This window comes from Haliaeetus albicilla, chromosome 5 (assembly GCF_947461875.1).
Source record: "Haliaeetus albicilla chromosome 5, bHalAlb1.1, whole genome shotgun sequence".
NCBI lineage: Eukaryota > Metazoa > Chordata > Aves > Accipitriformes > Accipitridae > Haliaeetus > Haliaeetus albicilla.
This window is the reverse complement of record NC_091487.1, coordinates 19,756,732-19,773,864: the sequence shown is the minus strand read 5'-3', so window position 1 is coordinate 19,773,864 and position 17,133 is coordinate 19,756,732. Positions and strand designations below refer to the sequence as shown.

General features: G+C 48.5%; 1 protein-coding gene across 6 annotated transcripts in view; it reads right to left on the bottom strand.

Moving 5' to 3' along the window:
• FOXN3 (forkhead box N3) overlaps window positions 1-3,931 on the bottom strand; it is a 217,365-nt gene extending 213,434 nt beyond the window's left edge. For all 6 annotated transcript variants that reach the window (XM_069783664.1, XM_069783668.1, XM_069783667.1 and 3 more), the window contains exon 1: window positions 3,819-3,931. The gene's annotated coding sequence lies outside the window, so the exon portion shown is untranslated. The remainder of the gene's footprint in view (window positions 1-3,818) is intronic.
• Between the last annotated feature and the right edge of the window lie 13,202 nt (window positions 3,932-17,133).

The window sequence follows — 17,133 nt, the reverse complement described above, 5'->3', positions numbered from 1 at the left end:
TGGGAGAAATAACATTTTTTTCCCTGAACCTCCCTGCTTACTAGAACACAAAGACCTAAACCCAAGCGCTCACCTTTAGTCTGGACCTTCATCCAAAGCCGTGTCTAATCTTACAAGCCTCCAACCTGGCATCCCAGCCATGCCACGCTGGACAGGGACCAGTAAACGACTGGTATTTTCTGGAACCACTGCTTATATTCTCACCCCTGACCCCACATCATCCCAAATACATACACGCTGCATTGACGCATTAGCACGAGTGCACTCAGGAAAGGCAGACACATTTTCAAAGTTTCAATCCATTAGCAATTGCTAATTAAGGGGTAATTAATTTGACTCCGAGCTCTGCTCCTAATTTGCCTTGCAACTTTGGGCAGTCCATGTGAAAGGCTACATTTTGGCTTCCTATGCTCATACAACTTTTGTGGATATTAATAAATGAATTTCTGTAAAGTGATTTATGATCCATGATGAAAGGCAGTTCAGAAGTGTAAGGACTGCTCCTATTAGTAAAATAACTGGTGCATTTTTTGATCTTTCATTCTAAGCGGGGGGGAAGAAAAAAAAGCCTATCGGAGTATAATTAATGAGGCTCAAAAGGTATAAATTGCAAATTGGATACTTTTGAAAATGTGGCCCAGAGAGGTTGGTGGGGTGGTTTTTTATAACTGCAAAAAAATGGCAGGACAACACAAGCATTTAATTTCTTGCATTTCCCTTGGGAACGACTGACATTATGAAACTTTTACAAACTAAAACCATTAGAGATAAATAAGAGTAGCACAGACATGAAGGATGATGGAGGGTAAATCTAGAAAGTACCTAATCCAGCTCATTTCCTTCACTGTGCAAAAACAAGTAACTGACACACTTCCTGCCGGCGAACCTTCCTGCAGATAAGGGTGCTCCCGACAACAGGAAACTCACTTCTAGAAGCAAGCACACTTTCGCTACCAAGCCAAACTTTCTCCATTTGAACTCCACAGCTATTAAAAGCAGCATCTGGCTAATCGGAGGTGAGCGGGATTAAACGAGCAACTGCCCGACTCCCCAGGTCTTTCCCCGACGCAGGGAGGGGGGTCCCAGCAGCTCCCACACCCCAGTGCCAGCCCAGCCCAGCACCCAACGGGGACTCCTCGCCCAGAAGCGGGCGCTGCTCCCTCGGACCTTACCCTCCCTTTAGGCTGCTCTGCCGACAGCCAGACTTTAAAGCCAGGCCTCGGGTTTTTCGGATAGCAAGATCCAAAGGTGTGGGCGGAGAGGGCGCTGAGCACCTTCGCCTCCGCGCCCTGCAGGATTTACCTCCTGATGCACAAGGCCTGCTCACCAGCCCCTGGTTTTCTTCAGAAATAATAATGCAAAAAGTGAACTATGCAAGCAAAGAGGCAACAGAGGTCAAAGCGGTCATCTAAGGTTTCAAAGCGATGATTTATACAGTGGGTGAAGCATTCAAATGCTTCTTCTCGGCTTGGTCACTGCAAAATGAAGATTAAAGGGAGCAACAAAATGAAACGTTTTGGAGAAAACACAGTGAATACTCAAAGACATATCTCCATCACAAACATCTGAAATCAATGGCTGCTGCCGAAGAAAATAAGCAAAAAACACTAAAACCTTTCTTGTGAGTTTGCTGTGAAATACTTCTCTCCAGCTCCAAAAGCAAAATAGCTCTCTCCTTTCACACACAATAAACTTTCAATAGTCCAGCAAAGTAAAACTTCAATTTACCACAATAATAGTCTGATTTTCTCATGCTGCATTTATCAGTAATGAAGTACATTTTATTCTCATATCTCTGCTTTTGTCCTCAAATAGCATGCTATAACCAAATGGTGATTTTTTTTTTTTTATTAAAAGCAATTGCACAGGGTTTCCCATAGCCATTTGCCTCTTTTTTTTTTTTTTTTTTTTTTTGCAGGTGAGGCAGAGTTGTGAAATGGCCTTAATACTCAAGTCCAAATTATTACATTTTAATAGAACATTGAAATGAGGAGGAACAGAGGGAGATCTAATCAATCCCAGCTTTCTCTCCCAGGTCCATAGATTCCCACGAAAAGACACATGGCCTGGTCATTCGATTAAAAAAAAAAAAAAAAAAAAGTCATCCCTCGCTACTATTTATTTTAACCCCCTTGGTCCTGCTGCTTTGAGCCTTTCCACCCACAGCAGGCAGCCCCCAGCAGCAGCTGGGGCAGGACACCCACCACACGGAGGGCAGCCCGGTGGGCACGGGGCAGGTGGGCTCTGTCTCCCTAACTCCTCCTTGGGTGGAAAGTGCGGGACAACGTCCAGAGAGGAAAGAGGGGAGACGGCGGCACGGGGTTTTATTGTAAAATGACCTTGATTTGACAGGCACGTTCTCAGGTTTCAACAGATGCTGTGGGAAAGGCAACAGCAGCCAAGGCAGTCTGCAGGCATTTCTGATGATATGCAGACTTTTTTCTTTTTCTTTTTTTTTTTTAAATAAATGGGGGGGGTAGTCTTCTCAGTTTCCATGACAACAGTGTCTCCACTTGTCTGTTATTAGATACCATCCGCTTCCTGTGTCTAAATTTTTAAACCAATCAGAAAAGTGTTTATAGATTTTACAGCTCCTGGGACAGTCCCTCTCCTCCAAGAGAGCTACTTTAATGACACGTAACGCTCAGGCAGCCAGGGCTGCAAGGCCTTATATTTTTGGCTGCAAAGTGATCACAGTTTACGTTGTTTACCGGCTGATACGTGGGCTACGCTGGAGAAAACCGGGGGTTTGCTGCCTGATTTACCGTGCCCGTAACAGACGTTACCACGTTGGGTTTTTTAATACCGCACAAACTCGTTTTCATTGTTTGTTCATTTTTGTTTCTGATTCATCCCATGAAACAGCACAAGCTCTCCCTGCGTGAAAAACGACTGTCTAAGAGGCGCCGTTATCCCACCGGAGTAACGGTCTGCTCTGACGTAAATGGCTCCACAGTAAAACGTCGCCTGCTGCAATTAAAGTTTCAGTAGACTGGCTTGTAAGAGCAGTCGTGCCGTAGCCGCGCAAACAGATTTTCACAGACATATTTTTGACAATACAAATAACAACTGACCGCAGCGCGGTTGGCAGGTTCGTAAGGAAACGCTTCTCCAGGGGGCAGGGGCACACGCATCTATCGTGCGGGAATTAATTCACCGTAACTCCAGACAAGTTAAGAGTCAGCACTGAAGAACAGCAAGCGCGGGAGAGACGACGTGAGAACAAGAAAACACCCTTCCCGGCGGCTCTGGCAGACCAGCCCTACCAGAGGATGCCCTTCAGGCGTGCGCGCAGGCACGGACGGAGCCCCTGAAGTACCGAGCGGCTTCTCCCCGGGCGCGGATCTCGCGGGCAGGAACAAAAGGGCCGCGGCCGGGCGCCCCCCGCGGAGCCGGGGCCGGGGCCGGGGCCGGCGCTGTCGGGGCACAGCCCGCCCGGGATGCGGCCCCCCGGCCGCCCCGCACGCGTCCCCCGCTCGCCCCGGGGGGCACCCCCCCCCGCCCCCCGCCGGGCGGCCGCCTCCGCGCCGCCCTCCTCCCGCGTCCCCGGCGCGGCGGGGCTGCGCGCCCGGCGGGGCTCGGCGGCGGGACGGGGGGGGGGGGGGCGGGCGGCGCGGGGCAGCCCCGACTAGGCTAACTCCCCGCCCCGCGGCGCCCAACGGCCCGGCGGCCCCAAAAGTTTGGCCGGGGCTCCCCGCCGCCGGAGGGACGGGGCGCGGGGGCGGCGGCGACTGGCCGGCGCCCACCCGCCCACCCGCGCTCACATACACGCGCACGCTGCCGGTGACACCGCGAAACGCCATCGCCGCGGTCGTTACCTCCTCGCCGCGGCCCTCGGCTCCCGCCGCCGCGGGGGTGGGTGCTCCCCGCGGCCGGCCCCGCTCCGCGCCCCGCGGCGGGAGGCAGCCGCAGCCCGCGCCGCCGCCTGCCGCCCCCCCCCACCCACCCCCGGCGGCGGCGCCGCGCCCCGCCGGGCCCTAGCGCCGCCCGCCCGCCCCGCCCCTCCCCGCCCCGCCGGGCTGCCCCCCCCGCCCCCGGAGCTGGCGGCGGGTGCCCGGGCCGGGCCTCCCCGAAGGAAACTTCGGGACGGGGGGGGGGGGGGGAGCGGCAGAGCGGGGAGCCGGCGGGAGCGGGCTGGCGGGTGCCGCTTGCCGGGGGGGGTTTTCCCGCGGGTGCGTGGGGACGCAGCTGCCCTGGGGCTGGGGGAAGGCGGCAGATGGCCGGTCCCACGTTTTCTTTCCCGTTCCTCGCAGGGGAAACGCCGCTCGGGCCCGCTGCCCCACCGGGGCGCCCTCCCTGCCCGGCCCGGGCGACTTGTGGTGCGGGCAGCAGCCCTGTCCCCGTCCCGCCAGCCGGGAGGGGCGCGACCCCCGGTGAATGCCTGCGCGCCTTGGCTGCCTTCCTCGGCCATCGCGTTGCAACCGCGAGCGACCTTCGTGCCACTGGAGCCAGTCTTCTCTACGTATTGAAAACTGAGACATGCAGACCTAAAACTGGTATTTTTGTCACCTTTTCACCAACCGGGAGCTCCAGACGAGGCCTGGCACCTCGTAAAACTCTGTTCTTTACAGCTGAAAACAGAAAACTCCCCCACGCCAGGACAGCTTGCAGTACCCCTTTGCAACCCTGGTGCCAGCCCCCTCCTGCTGCCTCTCCTGCCCTCCCATGAAAGCGGGCGAGAGCGAGCTTGGGACCCGTCTGTGAGTGCAAAGGCTGGCAGGGTCTCAGGGGGAGCTGGCGCCGTCAGCGCTGCCACACGCTCGGGGAAGTGTCAAGCCTGTAAAGGGCATTTAATTATTCATCGTAAATTTACCTTTCTCCAACCAACCCTATAGAGCGACAACTCAAGGTACACGCGATTGCTGTAGTGATTATAGGAACAGCCTAGCTTTATCCCTTTAGATTTATTTTGCCAGACTGTGGGAATGACTGGCTCGGGATGGGATGAGATCTTTTTACCCCAAGGGGATACACCCTTTCCTTGACACCGAGTCTGGACAGAGGGCAGAACGAGAGCTATGTCCTGCCAACCCTTCTTCCTGCCTACCCAAACTCCACTACTCAACTGTACAAGGCTCCCAGACCCAACGCACGCTGGTGTGGGAGGCACACAGAGAAACCCAGATTCTGCACCAGCGTATTGCAACCTTTGGAGCTCAACAATATACAAAAAGTAGCAACTCTGAATTTTGATGATAAGATTTGGAAAAAAAAAAAAAGAAGGGAATGTTTTTCTGTATCTCTAGCAAATACGGCATTACTGGTAGAAGGGAATGGAAATGTTCCTCTGCCCCTTTTTCTTGCTGTCTCAGGATGGATTTTGATAAGCCAGCACAAGTTGAAGTAGCAGCTCGGTCCTTTCATTTGTAAAAATTGCTGGCATGAAACTTCTCCCTGCCCCCACCTCAGTCCTAGCTATATCCCTGGTCACTACTCGTCTGTGCAGATGGCCATAACCTCCTGTTGACTCCCTGATGCTCGCACCTTCAATGGATGGACAGGCTCAGTTTATTCTGAAGTGAATAAAAAACCCTGGGGTTTCCTGAGCAAAGTTACAGCTTTCCTTTTACAGGTGGTTTTGGTGACAGGGAGATGGAGGCATTCCCATCCCACAGGATTCCTGCATTAAGACACACAGGTCCCTCGTCCTGTTCGGTTGAAAGTTTTCTACTGACTGCCTAAGACTGCGGCAAAGTCTTACAGCAAAGCACTGACAAAAAAATCGGAAGGCGTGGAATAAACCCAGCCCTGGGCTCCTTTTCCAGGCTTGTTTCCTAGTTGGGAGGGGTGGCCATTGGCATGGCGGCCACTGGAGATGCTCTCAAAGCAGAAACACCTGATTTAGTTTTAATGAAAACACCCCAAGAGTAGCTGAGCATTTGGGCTCAGCTATCGATCCAGCTGGAGCTGGGGACCCTGGGCACCCAGTTAATAACAAGACATCTATTAATTGTTTTCAAAAATGTAAATATCTGTTTGCAACATCACCACATAAGGAAATCCCACAGATGCCAACAGGAGTCTCCACGAAGGGCAAAATCCTGACCCTGTTGAAGGAATCCCCAAATCGCATAATCATTGGAGACACTACAGGTGCTGATTACCCTTTGCAGGACTGCTCCATATCAACATTATAAAGAAGGCATTTTTTCCTCTGCTTACCCATTAAACTCTAAGCCAGGTAATTTTCCTAATGAAATCAGTAGTAGCGTTTCTTCATCCTTTGATCAGGTCATCTGAATTACTCTCTGCCTGTATCTATGCTAACCACAGCAGTTTTAAACCTCAGCCTAAATTCCTGCAAAATTTAGCCACAAGTATGTGCATTTCCCTTTTTCTGTTGTTTGCTCCCAGTGATGCAAGCTTCATTATTCTTTCATTTCTTCCTCCTTCCTCCCACTCATGTATTTGAGGCTTTCTTACACGCTTTGTAGCTCTACTTCCCACCTCCTCTTCATTTAGATCCTTCCTAAAGAAAAGAGTGGTTTAGAAGACCCACATTTGCAAGGGAAAAATATTAATAGTGGAAACTTTCTCAGAGATGCATTTTTCCTGTGTGTCCAAGTGCATCTTGTCTCTCCATATCAATCTTAGCACTGTTAACTCTCCCATGTAGAGGGCTGCTTTGTTATCTGTATCTGCCGGATGAAATTAATGGAGATGAAATTCTTACCTCTCTCCAAACGGGGGAGAATTTATGATTTATCCTGTAGAACGTTTTCCCATGTCCACGTCAGTCCATTTTCTCTAATTATCCTTCAAGTTTTTCATTAAGCCTTGTTTTCTTGGAGAGTCTGTAAATCCAGGCTCTCCAGCTGGCAGCTCCTGGGTTATTTCTGGCCTCTTGGCCCAAGAGCTTATGGCCCCCAAGAGCAGCCCCAGGGTGCAGGCGGCTCTTCTCCTACCTCAAGAAAAATCGTCCCTCCCGCCTCCTCTCTGCTGCCAGCACAACGCGGTGCTCGATCCGGGGACAGACAGATGAGAGGCACTTTGCCGCAGGGATCCCTCTTGGGAATGGCTCCAGTCCCACAGGGAAGGCAGCTTAAAAGAAGCTTGACTGCATCTACAAAGTAGCTGTAGGTCCTGCTATAAACCCCCTCGTGTCTCTTCAAGGACTTGCTGTAGCACCATGTGATTATTTACCAAGGAGCCGAGTTCGGAGGTGTTGCAGGAGATGTGCGCAGTGCTCCTGTGTGTGCCCTGCTCCACAACTGTCGTGTGATGTTGTTACCCATTCCCTTTTTTCACTCTGTCCTGGTTTCAGCAGGGATAGAGTTAATTGTCTTCCCCGTAGCTGGTACAGTGCTATGTTTTGAGTTCAGTATGCGAAGAATGTTGATAACACACTGATGTTTTCAGTTGTTGCTCAGTAGTGTTTAGACTAAGTCAAGGATTTTTCAGCTTCTCATGCCCAGCCAGCGAGAAGGCTGGAGGGGCACAAGAAGTTGTCACAGGACACAGCCAGGACAGCTGACCCAAACTGGCCAACGGGGTATTCCATACCATGTGATGTCATGCCCAGTATATAAACTGGGGGGAGTTGGGCGGGGAGGGATTGCTGCTCGGGAACTAACTGGGCATCTGTCGGCAGGTGGTGAGCAATTGCATTGTACATCACTTGTATATTCCAATCCTTTTATTATCACTACTGTCATTTTCTTAGTGTTATCATTATCATTATTAGTTTCTTCTTTTCTGTTCTCTTAAACCGTTCTTATCTTAACCCACAAGTTTTACTTCTTTTCCCAATTTTCTCCCCCATCCCACTGGGTGGGGGGGAAGTGAGTGCGCAGCTGCATGGTGCTTAGCTGCTGGCTGGGCACGACACACTCCCAAAATTGTTTATCAAGACTGGGATGGCTGAGGAGCTCCCAGGCCCGGTATCATGGGTAATGGGAGCCACATAAAAATGAACATAACTGTGTTAGGAAATTGGTCACCGTACAACTGCTCACTCGTCACTTCCAAAATGGCATTTTATAGCTGTGCTGTCTACCCTTTTTGTTTCTTGAACAAGTTTAGTCTCTTCATTTGAACACAAAGATGAAAATGCCAGTGCTTTAAGCCAGATCACATGTTTTCAAGGGCAGGAAGATGTCAGTGACTTTTTTCCACTTACCCATTTGCCATTTGTATCTGACAGTGCAAAACCAGAAGCCAAATAAAAAAAATATATTCATCTCACCTTTCAGATATACAAAATATACCTAGTACCTCAGATTTTTGTGTGCCTGACTTGAGTTATACTTAAGATTTTCATAGGACAAATACTCACCTGTGCAGTTCCAGGTCAATACACTGTTGCCTCTCAGAGGTACAGGGCATACAGCCCAGACCCTGCACTGAAACATTCCTGTTTCCCGTGCTGTACACCCAACCACTCCACCACGTAAGGCTGAGCCCCAGACAAAGTAGTGAAATACAGGGAGATTACGGTAATGACATTCCCTCTTTCATGCTTATGAATCAAGTCCCACTCGCATTCCCCATGGACAGCCAGACAGACCTTTTATGGTCACAAAGGGGTACTTAATTATGCACATATATGTGTTCTTGTACTACTTTAATAACAGTATAAGAGTCACTTGAGCAATAGATTTGATTTTATGAACCAAAAGGATAAAACTCAGGTTCTCTGGTGGACAATGAAACTGGATTTCTTCCACTCTTCCTTATTTTATTTTTGTTAATATCACCCTTAAACTTTGAATTATCCTGCAAGTATTAGGGCTCATTAACTTTGTTTCGGCTTGTACTTTGTGTTAATGGGATGGTTTTTTGTAACAAATATGAATCACTTGAATGCTAAGGCTTAAATGTTTAATAAAAGTCATTAGTAGAATTACGTGCAAGGACTTATAAGAAAGATGATGGTGTTGTTATGGTTACTGCTGTACCTCTGGCTGTCAGTGGTCTTTCTGACTTACCCTCTGCTTATGCCAGGTCTTGAGCTTTTACCTTTCTGTGGATGGGATAATCTGATTCTCGCACGCTTATAGCAACCTCCAGCCTACATACCCGGTGCCTTCTCCAAGCTCACAAGTGTACATGAGAACAGAGACCTTCAGCCTTCCTGCATGACCCAAACAACATTTTTAGAACAGAAGAGCCATTTAACCATTGTAATAAAGCATGTTGGTTAAAAAATATTTCACATCCACTTTATCTTGTAGTCTTGCCAACGTCTACTAAATTAAACATCTACAGATCTGAGCACTTTCAACCCCTTTTGGAGTCTTGCTCTCAAAAACCTCTGTTTAAATGGTTCTCTGTAAATTCTCTGGGGTCTTTCATGTCTTGCTTTCCAGGCACCCACATTCCTCCCAGGGACATCTCTCTAGCGAGCCTAGGAGGGGCACAGCCAAAACATCACAGTGAAGGGCGCTTGCTTTGTTTCCCAAGTGTTTCCTCAAAAATGTATGCCTGGATCCATCTTCTCTCTCCTGGGTACACATCTTGACAATCCAGCTATTGAAGTAGTTCAATGTATGCACACAGTAAACATGTCAACACATCACATTCATAAATTATTACAGGCAATGCCAAATCTGCCACAAAGATTTTTCGACTTGAAGCCATAGAAGAGGATCTTCAGTGGCAGAAATGCTGAAAGTCTGAAAGCAAAAAATAAGAAGAAGGTTATGTATTAACCTCATGCAACTAGGATCCAAGAGAGCATATGCTTTATTGCCAGTGGAAAAAAGACTGATTGACTATTCAGAGGCAAATTTTAGAATAACATAAAACTACCAGAAAACATTTATGAAGCTCTTGTGGTACTGCCAAACTTAGTCCTACCTGTCTGTCTGAGGGGATCACTGGGAAGCATGGTAGTCTGCGATGTTTTGCAGAACTAATTTTTCTTTTCTTTTCAATTCTTTGATTAAACATCCTGGAATTTACACAGTAGTTACAGGTGTTATTTAGGTTGCAACCACGCCAATAAGATTCACTCAGTTTTTCTGGCTCTTCTAGGTCTACCCTGGGGCAAAGGGATGCTCACTCTGCCTCCTCATTCACATCAACATCTGCTCCCCAGGCCTCTCCCCGTTCTCGTTTTTCCACTTCTTTCCGCCCTTCTCAGGCTGCCCCGCAGTGCTGCCAAGCACGGGGAGATGAGTTTTCCTGCATCTCGCTTGGGGGTTTAAGGATTTTGCTCCTTGGTGTAGCTCTGCTCCCCCTCTGAAGTGACACTGCTGAGCCACCATCACGCCCTGTGTGACAGCACAGCAAAAGCTCCAGGTCATTTTTTCAGGCGGTTCAAGCAAATCTACTTTATTTACCATAGAAATGGACTAAAAATGTAGAGCACCCCAGTTCTTTGTGGCTGAGGAGCAGCCAGAAAGTGCTACGATGCTGCTGCAAGTGGCTTCTGCAGCTGCCCCAACAGGTCTCCCGGAGCTCTTTGCCAGCTCAGCAAATCCGGCCACCCCATCCCCAAACCTGCCGCAGAGGCTTTGGGCTGCCACGATGCTGCAGACCTGGGTAGCACAGCACATGCATAAAGCCAAAAAGAGTGAAGATCAGACCATTAATCTCTTAATCTCTGTTACTTGGGGATTTGTCAAAACTTGGGGCTGCACCTGGCATGACGGCTGTGCTTGGCAGCTTCCCGAGACCCGGCTTGGGCGGGTGATGGCAGTCTTAGCTCTACCGGTGCCCAGGGCTGTGGAGGAGCAGCTTCGGGTCTGCTCTGGTGTTGTGCTAACTTGCTGTGTGCCGCTGAGGCTAATCGTTCATCCTGCAAGCCTGCATTTTGAAACTCCTGTGTAACTTCATCTGGCTTTGCATTTCCCAGTTAAGTAGATCTGGCTCCTTCCAGCAATGTTTTTAGCAAGGCTCCTGACAAATTATACCCTGGCCTTCATCAGGGCACTCACCAGTCAGCCATTTTAATTATGGCAGGGTTTTTTTCCAGCATCTTGGTTATTTCACTGGCTTTCAGGTTCTGAAATGAATGGTATCTAATTCATTGGGTCTTTTGGTTTTTCTTCTCTGCTTCTGATATGGTCTTGTCTTTCATGTGTGTAAAGAGTAAATGGACAGGAAAGATATTTCTACTACCATCCTATTTGTCCAACATGCCAACTACATGTTTGATACTTCTTAGGCATTTTAAAAAATCCTGATACCTGTATCAAAATGAAGGAAGCAAAAGTAAACAAGGAAATCTCACAGGTATTAGCCCCCATACCTGATACAAGCAGTAGGACTGGAGTGTTGTGCTGTAAGAGGACAAGAGCCTTTCGGCTGTTCTGCCTTGAGAGGGATGGAGAACCCTGACCACAGATTTCCTCACAATCTCCCTCTTTCTCACTTGCCGAAGTTTGTGCTCTGTTCTATTAATCTCACTTGGGCTGATATTAGTAACGTGGCTTTTCTGGATCACATTTAATTGTTCGTATATTTGGATTAATTTAACATGAGCTTTACTGAAAGAGTCTTTCCTTCTGCAGGCTGAGAGTTTTCTGTTTCTAATAAGCACAAGCGCTATATTATTCTATGGTCACCTCCTTGTCCCTGAGAAAACAAAACCTCCACATTTTACTGGGATGAATCAAAGACAGTGATCAAGTTGTCTTGTAAACTAGCTTTTTGCCATTAAATAATGTAAGTCATAATAATGCAGTTAATCAGAAAACAGAACTTTTTCTGCCAATTTTTTGCTTTTCTTGCTTAAATGTTTATGCTGCAAGGGTAGCCCATCTGGTTTAGATTGTAGGATGGAAATCACAAGACTTACCCACCATCCCCTGACTTGTAATTCTGGAAAAGACTGGAAGTAGTTTGGCAACATAATATGTTTCCCTGCCTCCTGTAGAAATAAATCTCCAGCTTCAGAGTAGATTGAAGCAGACAATGGTGTAATTTTAAGCCGTAGAGCCAAGATACAAAATGGGCAGCCGAATCCAGATTCAGATTTCTAATAAGTCAGTGGTTGGAGTTCACATTGACGTTTGGGCTATTATAAATTAAGCGGGGATTAGCTGTGCAATCTACATTCAAGCCCAGGTTTGGACACCGCACCCCATGAAGTTCAGCAACACCTGGATGTCTGGGTCTCCAGGCATTTCCCCCTAGAACTGGGGTGTTAATAGTCTGGTTCCTTCAATAGTTCATGAAATAAAAATGCAAATGAATGCTGTGTCTGCAGCAATTGCAAAATTATCCATTGCAGGTATTTGCATCGTGATGGTCTCAGTACCATTAGTGTACTACTTCTCAACATTCATGCAATCAATGAAACGTTACTGTCTCCATTTTACAGGTGAGGCATGAAGGCGCAAAAAGACTAAGACAGACACACATGGAGTCTTAATACATCTGGGAGTTGAGTCCTCAACGAGTGCTGCAACAAGAGAGCCAGCCCTTCCCCAGCTAATACAGATATCTGATGCCTAAATAGCACTCTCCTTGCAGAGTTCCTAAAGGCCTTTGCAAAGGTGGCTGAATAGCCTTCTTCCCAATTTGCAGGTGGAAAATGGAGAATGCAAGCAAATCCCTATGAAAGGGTCTTACCCACTGCAATGAATACCTGAGTCGAGAGAAGGAACAGGCTTGTGAAATGCTTTGACATAGCTGGGTGGGACATTTACCAAATTATAAGGAATGATTAAATACAGTTGCCTTTTGTTCATAAACTGTTACACGATGCTGTGTCTAATCACAGTGGAAGCTCAGAAATCCCCGTGTGTCCTTGTTCGGCCAGCAGCACGAGGGGTAGGAGGTGCCAGGATGACAAAGCTCTGTATGCTGGCCTGTTTTGGCCACTCTGGATATATCCAGCCACGTGGAACCGATAAGGGCTTTGAAGCTATCTGGCTGATTTGTATAGAGTGTGGAGCAAGTTGTCATTTAGCCTCTTTCAGATAACTGATGTGGCCACTGGTTTTCATTACTAAGTGACCATCAAGATAAAGAGAGATTTATTGCTTTTAAGGCAATGAGGCAAGTGACGCATTCTTCACATGCCAAAGCAGACGTGGATAGTTCTTTCAGTAACACCTGGGTTTTTACAAAGGAACAGAACTGAAGCGGAGCTGGAGATCTGAACCACTACCTGCTTTAAGAGATGGCATATCCAGGGGTGGGAGCATCACGGCTTGGATCTTTCTCTATGGTGGGTCAGCTTGGAACATGGGGCCCATTTTTTTCTCCTGTCCTAGATTAACATCTATCTGGAGCGATGCCACCAAGGCTACACAGATCCTCCACACTACAGAGATAGCTGTGTCCCTGTGCTGGGGGAAGGAGCACAGCCCCGGCGCAGGCGGGAGGGGACTGTGTGGCTGGTGGTGGCTCTCGCACTGTGTGGCTGCACGCAGATTGCGCAGGCTGGGGCTGGCAGAGGAGTGGAGGGGTCCTGACTCTGTGCATCCCCCCCTCTGTGTCTGGGCCCAAACTCTGGGAATAAGAAAATTTGTCAACGTTTTCCTCCACAGAATACAACTCTCAAGAACAAATGGCACCATTGTTTACACTAGACAAGGTAATGCTATGATAAAATATTTGAAATAACAGAAATAATAGAGGAAAGTACGAATGCTGGTGGAGATAGGAGGTCACAGCTTGCGGATTCCAGCCAGCAGGTGCTGGCACTTATTTACCCATGAAATTTTGGTTCTGTATCCTATTCTGTCACTACTGGAAAACAAGGTTATGAACCTCAGACTTGGGAGGCCCAGACTCTGCTGCAGACTCTCTGAGACCTTGGGGTGGATGTTTGGCCTCTTGCTAGTTCAGTCCCTCCCTGTGAAATGGGGATAACAGTTCTTCCCTACTTCACAGAGCCGCTGCACAGATAAACACATTAACAAGTGCAAAGCCCTCAGCTACCAAAGCGATGAAGGCCACTTAAGTGTGGTAAATAGAGCAGAAGATACAGCGTTGTGTGAGGATGCCAGTTAGCCTGCATCGCTGCGGAGTTCAGCAAACACCCGCTGCTTACTGGCTCTCGGTGGTCGCCACCTTCTCCAATACCAAGATTATAGCCTCAGGTCACCAGAAACTCCACAGCTACCCCAGAACACCTGATGCCTGACATCAGCCACTGAAAGGTTTTACCCCCAAACCCCTCCTTCAGCTGTGCTCAGGTTTTGCACGGGCAGGCGTGGAGGTTACAGGCAGCACCTCCCAACCCGCTGTACCCTGGGGTCCCTCATGCACCCACTGAGAAACACTTGTGGGGCCACCTTCAGAGTTTTAATGTACATTATTAATCCAAAATACCTAGTTTTATGGTTGTTGTGGGAACTATAACTGGGAATTTCCTGACCTTGGTGCAGATAAAAATCTCTGCACAGGGTAACATGGTCCGGCTGGGAGTCGGGCAGGGCTGTGGAGTTGGTGCTAGCATTGGGCACGGTTGGGGGTTTGGTGTATATCGGGGGGACTCCTGTGTGCCTGCTGAAGCTGGAATTGGACTTAGATTATCTTTCAACAAAGATGCACATGATATTTTGCCCAGCAAGCATGCTTTCCAGCCATGCAGTCCTCCACCGCCGGGCATTGCTTCCCCTCTTGCTCGTCCTGCGGGAACACCGTGTCTCAGGGGCTCATCCTCACAGGGAGGATGGACTACGGCAAGGTCTTTTGCTCATGACCATAACCAAAGATGGAAGAAGTACCACTGGGCAAAAACACCCAGCTATATTTTCCTGGAAATGTCTATTTCTGGAAAATGCAATGCGTCGAATAACAGTGCAGCTCTGTTACCAAAATATGAGGGACTCGGCCTAAAGATCCTTCCGAAAAATGCCTGTTAGCTAGTGCAGGCTGGGTTGCTTCAGGTAAAAATCAGTAAGGCAGCAAAAAACTTATTCTTCAGAAAGATGTTTTCTGAGCGCTGGGGCTAGGTCACTTCTAGCAGGGGTAGTTCAGGAGCGTGCAGGCAGTCAGACTGAGGGAGAGCACCCCAGCTGCCCAGCTCTGGAGGTGCTGCGCCTGCTGTGGTGAGTAAGGGCTCTTCACCATGTGTGTACCACACTTCACTCCCCTAACGAAGACGGGACATCACTGGGACAAATACTGCTCCTGCACTGTTATACACACGTGAGAGGTACACATGGTGCTGCTGTGGATTTAATTCACTTACTGTGAATTAAAATGTTTGAGCATCACTGTGGATATACTGTCATTGCACTTGCCAAAGGGAGAAATGGGACAAATCACTCAAGGATGCACAAGAGAGAGGAAGGAGCAAAGAGTTCGAGTCTCTGCATTTCTCACTGAACTTTCTTCTCTGGACAGTGTTATGGCTCCACAAACACACCTCCTCAGGCCTCCTCCCATCTGAGAAGTGTCCTCTGCATGACTTGTTTCCATCAGAATTAGCTGTTTAAAATATTCAGATATGCCTCCCACCTTTTTTTTTTTGCTTTTCCTCTGATCCTAGAAATACAGATAACGTCCCTCGAGTGGCCAGGCTTACCAGCCAGGAGCGCTTGGGTGAGCTGTGAAAAGCAGCACATTCACTAGTTGTTAGAAAAATCTCCTAATGCTTGCATAGCATTGTTCTGAGGTGTGTAAAGACACAACACATATGTTATGGCTCATTACGGGAAAGGCACCAAAAAGAGCAGTTACATACAGACACTGCATTTAAAGCCATTTGCTGCGGGATTGTCAAGCAAAAATTGAGAGGGAGATTTATTCACGGAAAGCAGGGCTTTGCTTTGTAAACAGGCTTGCTGACCTCAGTCTAACCAATTTGGGATCAAGGTCTAATTTCACTGCAGGAGGGACCTCAGGCTCTTGCCCTGAGAGAGATTCACAGATTACAGAAAGGCAACGCAGCAGAGGAAAGCGATACGCCGACGTGACCCGCCAGCCGTTTCAGCCAGCGGCTTAGCTGAGCCCACCGCTCCCCCAACTCGCTTCCAGCCCAGCCTGTGGGTCTGAGCTGGGCATTTTGGGGCCTCTCCCCAGGTCGGCCCCTGCCCAAGACTCTGCCAGGAGAAATGCTCAGGCTTTGCCCCTTCTCAGGCTGCCAAAGCCATGTGGCCCTGGCAGCAAAGGTGGCCCTGTGTCACCTGGCTGCTGTACCATGTCCCCAAGACCTGGAAAGGGGAGGTGGCGTCAGGAAAAGATGGTGGCACAGGCAGAGGAGCGGGAAAACAGCTGGGACCTGGGAATGTGATGTTGATCCCATTTCCTCCCTGCTCCAGGTCCTGCCCGGTAATGAAAACAAGAGGACACAGGGACATCAAAGAAATCTGAATGATGCCACCTGCCACCTCCCAGAGACACTAAAAGCAATCCGGAAGAAAACACATTATGTCCTGGGAGGTTAAATCAGCAAGGCATTAACAAAAAAGATAAAGGGAGACAACTTTCCTGAGGAAGCAGCAAGCATAGGGTCCTCAGAGGGATCAAGCAATCAAGAATACTCTTTTGCCGTTGTTTCTTTAAGTCAGGAATGAACCAGATGCATATGAAATATTTTCAAAAAACCAAACCCTTGCATTACTTAGTATGCTGCGTTACTGCATGGTGAAAAAAGAGCATTGTAACCAATTATATGCTTTAATGAGAAACGGGGCTCTCTCTCCTCGCCCCCTTTCCCCGCAGAAGAGATCGGTGTGCTCAGATCTGGGTTTGTTCCCTCGATTGTACACTGGCATTTGCTCTCATGACTGCAGCAGTGTCTTTAGTGGCTCCTCCTCCCTTGCTCTGTCTGAAACTGGAACTCTTGGAAGCTGAAGGAAGGTCTGTGTTGCAGCTACATGAAGATGTGGCTTCATTGCATCAAATGAAAATTATAACAAAGATTAATTTACCCCTTCTTTGAAGAATCTTAAAATGATAAGCGGTGAATCTGGCCTCATTTCTGCCTATGTTTTGTCATGAGAGACTTAAAAATGTAGTTTGGAGGTGATCAGTGTCCTCCCCAGAAATCACATTTCAGGGTCTTTTGCTCAGCCAGCGAGTCAAGGTTGTCTCAATTTTATCAAACTTGCTAAACAAATGGGAGCATTTCCCACTGAGGCTGTTTTGCCTTCCGTTCTGGAAGTATGGGGCATGTGGGTGGGAGAAGCAAGGGGCCGCCGGAGGCAGGCTGGGAGCTTCACGTACTGCAGATACACACACACTCACACACACAAATATCCAAGAAGCAACAACCTTGAACTTCAA